Source organism: Triticum urartu, chromosome 1A (genome assembly GCF_056163025.1).
Source record: "Triticum urartu cultivar PI428250 chromosome 1A, HENAU_Tu73, whole genome shotgun sequence".
In the NCBI taxonomy this organism is placed as follows: domain Eukaryota; kingdom Viridiplantae; phylum Streptophyta; class Magnoliopsida; order Poales; family Poaceae; genus Triticum; species Triticum urartu.
The window spans coordinates 138134103-138144438 of NC_141873.1; positions in this window are offsets into that span (position 1 = coordinate 138134103).

The window sequence follows — 10336 nt, forward strand, 5'->3', positions numbered from 1 at the left end:
AGGGCAATTGAATTGCTGCACATACAGGAACTATTACTCTACAGGAAACTATCTCCTAATTTCTTGCTCTCTAGTTTGAGAGTAATTTGGTTTAGTTCATCTTCACAACAGTTTTAAGTTACTGGAAACACCATGACAGCTAAATACTTCCAATAGCATTTATGTCAACCATGCATTATGTTCCAATATAGCATACACACTAGCACATCACAATTTTTCCATTAGTTTTGGATGGTTAAGGTCATAACAATAGCTTTATGTACTGCCCACTTATACAAGCATGCCAACTTTATATGCATAGCTTTGCACTGTTAAGGTCATGACAACAACCCAGCTATTCAAGCATGACATTAGCTATTCCTTCAAAGGTCAACTGAAGAGTTGCATATAAAAGATCTATTATACTCTACAAGAAAAGTGCTCATAATTATTTCATCAATAGTTATTGCTTGCAAGAATGTATCAGTTGGAGAAGAGGATATTAACAGTAGTCGAAGCATCATGGAAAAAGGACATCATAAGTGTCGAATGTCAACATATCCCTATTGTTGTTCTACAAGATAATATCGCGATATGACAAATAGTTTCTTCTAGAGAATGGTTGAATTAAATTCATTTCATATGTAACACATCTTTTACTTAATCTGCTAACACACTTTGTTGAAATTGGTAAACTGTATCATTTAATGTTCCACTGGTAGATCATAAACCATCATATTGATAACACTTACCTATCTGCATCTGTCCAACTTTTATTCAATACTAGCTGAACTCAACTGAAAAATAAAGTCAAAATCAAAGAATTTATATGCCTCGCAATAGATAACAGGAACAATGTAGTTTTTACATTCAAAATCTGAATCAAACAGATCTGAGCAATACTTTAAAAATGTCAAAATCAAGGCTTAGAAACGCCTCACAATGGATCAGGAACAATTTAGTTGTTGCAGGAACTATTGGTATGCAAGTACAATTTTGTCAAACATAAACACCACCTTCCAGCGTGTGTATGTGTGTGTGTATTTGATGATTGACTGGCCAAGTTTACATGCATATATCTGAATATTAATGACCTTATTTCTGATAGCATAGAATTCTGAATAAGTGCTTTGTTTCACGCTTCTCTTGAATAAGAGAAATGGAGACATGATAATGTTAGAATCGAGGAGGTATGCACATGAATTAATTTTCAAATAGATATCAACGCTTTAAATGGAACATCTTGAAGCTTTCCTTCCCCACTAGAAAAATTGAGCGAGATTTATCTCAATAATGTTTCAGTTATAATAACCAAGAGAAACTATCTGTGCATACAAGTGTTTTAGAAGCTACAATATAGTAGTGGCAAGTCAGGATATAGGTTCCATTCGTTTCATCCATCATTATACAGTGTAATTCCTATGGATTTGATACTAGTGACCACAATGCACATGCAATACACTGGAAAACACTAGTACAAATATTGTTCACTCTGTTTGATTGGTAAGTTTACCTTCTATTATAATACAAGCAATCTCCAGTATATGATTTTGTTCAAATGTCCAATGTCGAAACCTAAACAGTAAGAAACCAGCAAGTAACTTGTTAGTCATAAATTCTGCAAGGTGTAAAAATAATAATATAGGTTCCAACAGAAACAACAAAATTCTAGAATGACATATCAACAAGTCAATTATAGTTAAAAAATATCACAAACTGGAGTGAAATGTCCATATCGTGTAGTTCACAATAGAAAACAACAAAACAAGTTATTTCTTAACTTATCTTAGCAAAGAAATAAGTAATGACGAATGACATGTATATTATGTAGGGGCAGAGTTGATATGCTGCACTGTACCCATATGCCTTTAGACCAACTGTTATTTACAACGTTCAGACTAAATTCTTTTGCAGAAACAATGCAAACCAACTACAAACTGAAAGAAAAAGAGTGTCATCGACATCCAGGTCAAGGACAGCAAACATATATGCTGGCAAAATTAGTTTAGTCATCCTCTCTTATATACCACAAAGAGTAGAGGTGTACCCGCTTTTTCCTCATCACGCTTCTTTGCAGTTTCAACTCTCTATTGCCGAATTGATCTGCGGACGCAAAAAGGATAGGTAAAGAATCATTGTTTGCTAATAATCAAACAACTATGATCTAGGAAAGATGTGTAGTTCTATTGCAAACTGAGTAACTGACGGACATGGATCTGAGAGAATTCAAGATAAACAAAGACATGCATACAGTTGCACATCAAATACAAGAAAACTGGAAGGACTCACTGATTCGAGGTAGGGGTCGAAGGGCGCAACCGCTGGGAGAAACGCAAGACAGCGGGCAGAGCGCCACCACCGGGGAGGAACGTGTAGTCACCACGAAGAAGAACGAGCCTCTGCCCAGAGTGCGAGGGTAGGGGCAGTGGTCTGGCTGCACCAAAACGGCATGGCAGCATGCACCATCGCGTGCAGCAGGTGGGGGAGGAACGGATGTATGCGGCAGCCACCGGCGGCCAGCGTGGGGCGGACGCAGGGGTAGTGGATCTACGCCGTGTGGGCTGCTAGCGCTCCTTGCGGAGAAGGAGCGCGAGAGGGGGAGCCCTCGATGGCTAGACGCGCACAGATCGATGGCCGTGTACCTTGCCTCCACTTTGGGGCGGAGCTCAATCTGAGGGAGAGGAGTGGAGGAAGAGGATGGGAGCCGCCGCCACTCAGATCGGGAGAGAAAGAGATAACAGAGAGAGGGAGGGGAGATAGGGGAGATTAGGGTGGGCTGTGGGGATGAGGGGCCGAAAATTTTAGATGGGCTTCGCGCGCTAAGTTCCCCACACGGGCGCGCGCGGATATTTTGAGCGGCCCAATTGGCGACCCATGGTCGGTCGGCATTATTTGCCGACCAACAGTTTGATAGTAGTGCACTTTTTACCGTCCAACGGTTTGATGCTATATGCTTCAGCATTCCGGACCGACAGTTGGGTGGTACACGTGAGTATTACCAACCGACAACTTGATAGAAGTTTTCCCGACCTGCAGTCGGTCGGCGAAAGTGACTTTTGCCAACACACGTCGGTAGGGAATGCAGTGTCGTGGTGTAGTTATTATTTTATGTTAGTTATGCTTAATGCTCTCTTATGTGATTTTTCGTTTCTTGGTTGGTTGCTTCTCAATCTATTTGCTAGCCTCCACTTGTACTAATAGAAATACTAATTGTGCATGCGAAATCTTTAAACCCAGTTTTTCCATATGAGTCAACCGTACCTACCTATATGCGGTATTTCCATGCCGTTCTAAGCAAATTTGCACGTGCCATCTCTAATTTTCAAAATGAATTTCCTTTTTGTGTACTCGTACCACTCATGAAGCGACAGGGGTGGCCAATATTTTCCATGCTAGATGTGTTATTCTCAAGATGAGTGTTTATTCATTTGTCATTGCACGAGAGTACTGCGGTAATAGGGATGCCCGGTCCCGAAATGAAAAAGAAATTTACTTTATGTTGTCAAATAATAAACTCCTTAGAAAGTGTTGGTATGGAAGGCACCCGTGGATACGGCTAGCCATGGACTGTGAAAGAATGGTGGAAAAAGGAACAAACTTTCTTTTCTATTTGGCAACTGCCTATAATATATCGAGCATGGGAAGTGTTGGGAACTACTCAGTCATTTTCGTTGACGGGAAAAGTATGCCTCTCAAAAAAATATCTCTCAATTTAAGCTTTGAGCTCTGGCACCTCTAAAAATCCCTACTTCCCTCTGCGAAGGGCCTTTCTATTTACTTTATGCAATTTTTTTATTTGAGTCTCCATCTTCTCTTATAAAGCACCAACTAGGGAGCACTATGATCATACTTGAGCATTGGATGCAGCTAATATGCGAGTGTGTTTCATGAATGGATCAATGATTGAGCATGATGGGCTAGGGATAACTTCCTTTAGTGTTGATATTTTGAAAGACATGGTTTCCTGTTGATATGCTTGAGTATTGAAATCTTCATGTCAAAACTAGACTATTGCTTTGAACCATATAAAAGTCCAAATGTCCATGCTACAAAAGAAAAGAATATGTGACGAACATGTTAGGCAGCATTCCACATCAAAAATTATGTTTTTATCTTTTACCTACTCGAGGACGAGCAGGAATTAAGCTTGGGGATGCTGATACGTCTCCAATGTATCTATAATTTTGTATTGTTCCGTGTTGTTATGTTATCATTCTTGGATGTTTTACAATCATTTTATAGCAACTTTAAATTATTTTTTGGGGACTAACATATTGACATAGTGCCTAGTGCTAGTTGTTGTTTTTTGCTTGTTTTTTACATCACAGAAACTCAATACCAAATGGAGTCCAAACGCAGCGAAACTTTTTGGAAAATTTATTGAACCAGAAGACCACCAGTGGGCCAAAGAAGTACCAAAGGGGAGGCCCGAGGTGGGCACAACCCACCAGGGCACACTAGGAGGCCCAGGCGCGTCCTGGGGAGTTGTGTCCCCCTCGGTGGCATGCCGCACCGCCTCTTTGCCCTGTAAATCCCAAAATATTCCAGAAACCCTAGGGGAGTTGACGAAACACAATTCCAGCTGCCGCAAATTCCAGAACCACGAGATCGAATCTAGACACCATCACAGAGGGGTTCATCATCCTCATTGGTGCCTTTCTGATGATGCGTGAGTAGTTCACCATAGACCTACAGGTCCGTAGGCGGTATCTAGATGGCTTCCTCTCTCTCTCTCTCTCTCTCTTTTGATTCTCAATACAATGATCTCTTGAAGATCTATTTGATGTAACTCTTTTTGTGGTGTGTTTGTTGGGATCCGATGAACTTTGAGTTTATGATCAGATCTATATCCATGGATATTATTTGAGTCTTCTTTTGATCTCTTATATGCATGATTATTTATAGCCCTGTATTTATTCTTCGAATCTTTGGTTTAGTTAGGACAACTAGATTGATTTTTCTTGCCATGGGAAGAGGTGCTTTGTGATGGGTTTGATCATGCGGTGTTCTTTCCCAGTGATAGAAGGGGCAGCAAGACACACATGTATCGTTGCTATTAAGGATAACACGATGGGGGCTATTCCTACATGAATAGATCTCGTCTACATCATGTCATCGTTCTTATTGCATTACTCTGTTTCTCCATGAAATTAATACACTAGATGCATGTTGGATAGCGGTCGATGTGTGGAGTAATAGTAGCAGATGCAGGCAGGAGTCGGTCTACTAATCTTGGACATGATGCCTATATATTGATCATTGCCTGGATATCGTCATAACTATTTGATTTTCTATCAATTACCCAATAGTAATTTGTTTACCCACCGTGTGCTATTTCTTGAGAGAAGCCACTAGTGAAATCTACGGTCCCCGGGTCTATGCTTTATCATATTTGCTTTCCGATCTATTATTTTCCTTTGAGATCTATTTTTATTTGCATTTATTTTTTCAGATCTATTATTATTAAAACCAAAAAATACTATGTTGCACTTTTTATTTGCATCTTTTATTTTGCGTTTATTAGAGATCTATTTATCCAATCTGTCACAAATTTTATCCCATCAACTTGACAATTTCTGGTGTCGTTACCCAAAAGAGGGATTTACAACCCCTCATACCCGTTGGTGTAGCGACCAGACCTCAAACGGTCCAATCTCTGTGCTCCGGTGTCATCCCTGGATCAGTAATGCTGACACCACACAGTACTTGAAGGATTTATAACAGAGTAGCAATCACACACTTATTACATTGAATGTCACAGAAGAGAACTTATACAATAAATATGGCTTAAGGCCATCTAATAACGATAACAGTGGAAGGCTTGGAAGATAAGTGAGTCCATCAACTCCAATGGCATCACTGAGTATAGAACCACGACCTAAAAGGCACCTTACTCGTCGTCTGAAAAGTCTGCAACATGAACGTTGCAGCCCGAAAACGGGTCAGCACATGGAATATGCTGGCAATGTAACACATAGAGAGCAATGAAAGAATAAGGCTATTCTATATGCATATTTGGCTGGTGGAAAGCTCTATGGTTACAGTTTTGCGTAAAGTGTAAGTGCATCTAGTGCGACCCCTAGTTGGTTTTGGAGTATTGACGACAAACCTGGTTGAGGGACTAATGTGTTTGTGAGAATTGCAGGATAACACAGGTAGAAGTCCCTCATTGATTCGGTTTTCCTACTAGAGATGACCCCTAAAAATGTATGAAGACATTGAAGTCAAAGGTGGTATGTGAAGACAGTCACATTTAAGACTATGACAAGAGAAGACATCGAGTGAAGACTATGGAGCGCGAAGACTTAGTTGTTTTGTCGTTCTTTTTCTTCTTTGTTGAGTCATAGGAACCACCGTACTGTTAAAGTGGGGTCCAAGTGAAGCAGTCAGAATGACTGAAGTGATGCTTAACCAAAAACCCTATGTCTTCGAGCAAAGACAATGAGAGCAAATCTTATCCGGAGCTGGATAAGTCAGCTTTGCTTGTAGCCCAAGTAAAGTTGTCGTGTGTGTTTGAAATCTGACCGTTGGAACACGTGTTAGTTCCTTAGTGACCCAGGGTCATTTCGGACAAATCAGGTCGGGTTGCCTAGTGGCTATAAATAGCCCACCCCCTACAACCATAAACGGTTGGCTGCTCAGAGTTAGTCTATGGCTTTTGTCGTTTGAGAGCAACCCACCTCGAAGATTCTGAGAGAGAATTCCTTGCGAGGATAAAGCCCTAAACACCCAGAGCCAAAGAGTGTTAGGCATCACTTAAGTCTTCATGTCTGTGTGATCTGAAGACTTATTACACTTGAGGACTGTGAATCCTCCAGCCGGTTATGCGTCGCGTTCTGAGCATCCAAGAGTCATTTTGGATCGCCGGTGAACGAAGTCTGTGAAGGTTAGTCTACCTTGAAGACTTACCAGAGTGATTGAGCGAGGACTGGGTGTCCTTAGCTCAAGAGGAATAAGGTGAAGACACGGTCTTCTGAGTTGAATCTCAACCTCCCTAACCAGACGTACAGTTTTCACAGCAACTGGAACTGGTCCAACAAATCATTGTCTTCAACTAGTCACCGGTTTCATCCTTCCCATTCCTTTACTTACTGTTGGCTCTAGTGAAGTCATTGTATGATTGCATTATCGTTTATCTTCACTGAGTGACCGCTTGTTCTGATTGGCTTCACACTATCTTCCTACCTGATCTATACTGCCTAGCTGTTATTAGTCGTTGTGCTTTCACTTCATTGAATACTTGACTATGGCCTGCTTAGTCTAGTCTACCTTCCGCTGCATGATAATAGGTTTATTTCTATCGTTTGTCTTTGAAACTTCCATGTTTTGAAGACTTTCATAAAAATCGCCTATTCACCCCCCCCTCTAGCCGATCACTAGCACTTTCATAAAGCCAATTTTTTTCCTACTGCAAAGGAATAAATTTTATTTAACTATCATGGTGGTTGTTAAACATTGAGAGTGTAGACACGCTCTCAATCCCAATTAAACATCATCATCGAAAAACCCAACAAAATTATTTAGATTAATGTAACATCCCAAATTTTCAATTTGGAATGTTATACATTAGGTCATCCTGCATATCATATTTTATTTTGCTTTTGGTTTTGATCCTAGAAAATCCTAAGCAACTCAAGGACCCACGGAGAGAGTTGGGGATTATTTACATATTTGAGTTTTTTCAAATTATGTAAACAGGATCATTTGATTTTACTTATTTTATCATCAATTATTTCTATTACAAAAATATGAGAGAGGGAATAAAATGACTTTCCCAAAATATAGAAATATTGAGGATTTAATAAAAAAATCAAATAAGTTTTATTTCGGAGTTTTTCGGTATTTTTATTTGAATTTAGGAAAAATACGCGTTTTTCAAAGTTGTAGTTTGGGCCCAGATAAATGTTCACTTTATCGGGCTTGATTTTAGGAACCCAGCAAAATTTATTTCGTGATTTTTGGAGTCCGTTTAGTATTTCTTTTTATTTTTCTTCCGAGCGGATTTAAAAAAACGCGTAACCGACTACGGGCCGTAACCGGCCAGGAAACCACCGGCCGGGGGCCTTTATAAGCCGCCGCCCCGGTCCGGGAGAGAACCAGCGCCCAGCATAACCCTAACCCTAGCTAAGCCGCCGCCGCCGCCCGCCGCCGCCGCCACCGGAGCCGCGCGCCTTTCGAGGTTCGCCGTCGCCTTGTTTTCCGTGCTGTTTAAAAAAATTATGTTCGTCGTTTTTTTCTTTTTTGTCGAATTTCCGCGGTTATTTTCTGATCGCGATTTCTGATCTGATTTTCGTTTTAGTATAACTTTTCACTCGTTTATCGGAATCAGGCGATTCAAGCGCCTGGAGTTTCGTCTCGAAACCCTCTTTCTGAATAATCAACTTAAACAAGTTTTTGCTACAGTAAAATTTGCCCTAGATCCAGATTACTAGAACGAAGTTGTTTTCTTTCGCTGTTTGTTTTCTTTTGCTTCGTTCGATTTGATTCTTTTTGCCAGGCAGGGTTCTTAAGTTGAACTTTCTGGTTAGGTATTCTATTTAAGTTTTACCTGTGCATTAGATGAGTACTTATTGTATGCTTGTTTGTTTGTCTGCGATAGAATACCCGGAGTGCGCCGCCTGTTACGTTGAATCTCTAGGTTTCGCGGATCATCAGCAAGGCAAGTAACACTTTGATCATACCTTTTCTACAACCCAGTTTTATTGCATTAGATCAATCCGCACACATTGCATGATTAGGATCTAATTAAATTGTGGGATGGGAAGTAGATGAGGTAGTACCTATTACCTGTTTATTATCAAACCTTTGGGAGTTACTTCTACGTTTGCTTATTTATGCCATGCTATGCTAGTAGACGTGGATTGGGTGAGTGATATCCATGACAGATGTGAGATTTATAATTAAGGGTTTATCTAAGGTGGCAACCTAACACACATCTGGGTGGATTGAGGCACCTGGGGTTACCAGGACTTCCCTATTTTCTTTTGGACCGCCACCCAGGCTCAAAGGGATCATGAGATTATTCATACTAGAAACTTCCGTGTGCAGCCACAAGCCATTATGGGCTCTGGCATAGTTGACTAAGTTGTGCGAACTCTTACAGTGGTAGACTAGCAGATGTAGGGGATGTAGGTGGTACGGTCTACCCGATCGTAAGGTGCTAGCGCTTCTGAAAGACTATGTCTCGGTCATACGTTTCTCAAACACCCTGTAGTGCGAGAAACCAAACGGAGGCGATCGAGTCTTGTGGGGAAAAGTGCGCAAACCTATGCAGAGTGTAATAAACTAATCATGGTTAGCCGTGTCCCTGGTTATGGACAAATCTTGAGTATCTAGTACTTGGATTATCATGTGAATCTCAACATGTTACTCTAAAATTAATTTTGATGGGTTTTAATGATGTTACTTTAATTGGGATTGAGAATGCTGTCAACCATTCTCAATGTTTCACAACCACCATGATAGTAATTAAATTTATTTCCTTTGAAGTAGGGAAAAATTGGCTTTATGCAAAAACTGTAACCATAGAGCTTTCCACCAGCCAAATATGCATATAGTATAGCTGTTGCATTCCATTACTCTCTATGTGTTACCTTGCCAGCATATTCCATGTGCTGACCCGTTTTCGGGCTGCAATGTTAATGTTGCAGACTTTTTAGACGACGATTAAGGAGTTTTTAGGTCGTGGTTCTATACTCAGTGATGCCGTTGGAGTTGATGGACTCACTTATCTTCCAAGCCTTCCGCTGTTATCGTTATTAGATGGCCTTAAGCCATATTATTTGTAATAAGTTCTCTTTTGAGACACTCGATGTAATAAGTGTGTGATTGCTACTCTGCTATAAATCCTCCGAGTACTGTGTGGTGTCAGCATTACTGATCCAGGGATGACACCGGAGCACAGAGATCAGACTGTTTGAGGTCTGGTCGCTACAGAGATGGTATCAGAGCACACGCTGACTGTAGGACACGACCACTAAGCTAAAAGACCTAGATCACTCTCTTCTCTTCTGACTTCTCATCTTTTCTACCCTTTAGGATGGCGGATGCAAGAAACAAGTTCACACAACCGGATGAAGATACACCCTTTGGACGCCACTTGAAGGAAGTCACTAGATACCTGAACATAGGAATACCAAGCTTCACGGGAACCTACAACGCCACTTTACCTGTAGAAGAGTGCTGGATGATTCAAGTTCAAGTTCTAGGAAGGACGTTCATGCCAGTCACCGAGCCCATAGAGTTTTCTTTTGATGCACCAACTTGGAGTCTAGGAAAGAGTATGGCAGCTCACATCACCATGGGACGCATTGGAGAAGTCTACCGCAAGGATCTCAAGGATACTATCTACCAGATT